Source organism: Salmo salar, chromosome ssa26, assembly GCF_905237065.1.
Source record: "Salmo salar chromosome ssa26, Ssal_v3.1, whole genome shotgun sequence".
Taxonomy (NCBI): Eukaryota; Metazoa; Chordata; class Actinopteri; order Salmoniformes; family Salmonidae; genus Salmo; species Salmo salar.
The window spans coordinates 34,045,834-34,048,001 of record NC_059467.1 but is presented as its reverse complement, the minus strand read 5'-3'; positions in this window follow the sequence as shown (position 1 = coordinate 34,048,001).

The following is a 2,168-nucleotide window of genomic DNA, read 5'->3' as shown; positions in this document are numbered from 1 at the left end:
TACCCAGAAGTGGTTGGTTGTCATGGGAATGAGTTTGTTTTCAGAACATGTCTGCTATAAAGACACATATACACTTCCTCTCAGGGGAGGACTGGTCATAGGACATTTCAGGTAAATGCCAGGTGGACTGGTCCATTTTTAGCCCTGTGGGCATGTCTACATTTGTGTTTTTGCGCAAAATGATCATTGTTTGACTAATATGGGGGCCTCAAGATAAAAAAGTGGTCCGGTTTCTGGTCCCAATCTGTCCCTGCTTCCTCTTCATGTCATCTAAGAGACAGACTATAGAGAGCACTCCTCTCTATGAGAGACTCTCCCAAACCACCGTCCACTCCTCTCTATGAGAGACTCTCCCAAACCACCGTCCACTCCTCTCTATGAGAGACTCTCCCAAACCACCGTCCACTCCTCTCTATGAGAGACTCTCCCAAACCACCGTCCACTCCTCTCTATGAGAGACTCTCCCAAACCACCGTCCACTCCTCTCTATGAGAGACTCTCCCAAACCACCTTCCACTCCTCTCTATGAGAGACTCTCCCAAACCACCGTCCACTCCTCTCTATGAGAGACTCTCCCAAACCACCGTCCACTCCTCTCTATGAGAGACTCTCCCAAACCACCGTCCACTCCTCTCTATGAGAGACTCTCCCAAACCACCTTCCACTCCTCTCTATGAGAGACTCTCCCAAACCACCGTCCACTCCTCTCTATGAGAGACTCTCCCAAACCACCGTCCACTCCTCTCTATGAGAGACTCTCCCAAACCACCGTCCACTCCTCTCTATGAGAGACTCTCCCAAACCACCTTCCACTCCTCTCTATGAGAGACTCTCCCAAACCACCGTCCACTCCTCTCTATGAGAGACTCTCCCCAAACCACCGTCCACTCCTCTCTATGAGAGACTCTCCCAAACCACCGTCCACTCCTCTCTATGAGAGACTCATTCCGAGACCACCGTCCACTCCTCTCTATGAGAGACTCTCCTAAACCACCGTCCACTCCTCTCTATGAGAGACTCTCCCAAACCACCGTCCACTCCTCTCTATGAGAGACTCTCCCAAACCACCGTCCACTCCTCTCTATGAGAGACTCTCCCAAACCACCGTCCACTCCTCTCTATGAGAGACTCTCCCAAACCACCATCTCTATTGATGGAAAAGTACAAAAACAAGATAGCACATCTTAAGTTCTTCTTAAAAATCCAGTCAATAAGAATTTGATATGTAACACTTGTGGTGGTCACTTGGTTGGTCCTCTCTCTCTCTCTCTCTCTCTCGCTCCCTCTCTCCCAATCTCAATTCAATTTAAAGGGCTTTATTGGCATGGGAAACATAGGTTTACATTGCCAAGGCAAGTGAAATAGATATTAAATAAAAGTTAAATAATCAATAAAAAATGAACAGTAGACATTACCCTCACAAGTTTCAAAGGAATAGACACATTTCAAATGTCATATTACGGCTATTTACAGTGTTATAATAGTTAATAGTCAATTCAATTCAAGGGGCTTTATTAGCATGGGAAACATATGTTTACATTGTCAAAGCAAGTGAAATGAATACACAAAAGTGAAATAATCACACACACTCACAAGGAATCACATTGGTGACGTGGGTTGCTGAATGTTCTTTCCACATGAAAATGAGTTCTCCCTACCTCTACCTCCCTCATATCCCCTCCCCCTCCCCCTCCCTCCGTCCCTCCATCCCTCCTCCCCTCCCCTGTGTCCCTGGCCATTGTTACATTCCATAGACACACAGCTCACAGGGACATGAAACTTACCATGAAGGATGACCAGGCAATAGCAGCAGCCCCAGGCTGGTAGGTAGGCCCACAAACCACTGTTGTGTCCTTGAGCAAGGGCACTTAACCCCAGAATTGCTCTCCGTCCATGGGTGCTATTCTAATCAAATCGACAATAAAGTATATATTCACTCTATTTCACAATGGTTTGGTGTGAACATATATATTTTTAAAGTAGACTGACATTATTTTTTATCAGATAGGCCTACTGTAAAACAACATCTGCATTTTTGGGCCCTAGCTGGCAGTATGCAAAAACTGTGTTCTCAAATGACACTGGTGACGTCACAAGCTTTGAGCGGCGAACACACGCTGGCGTGCGTATCCAATTGCATTGCCCCAAATTCACACCGAGCGTTTCAC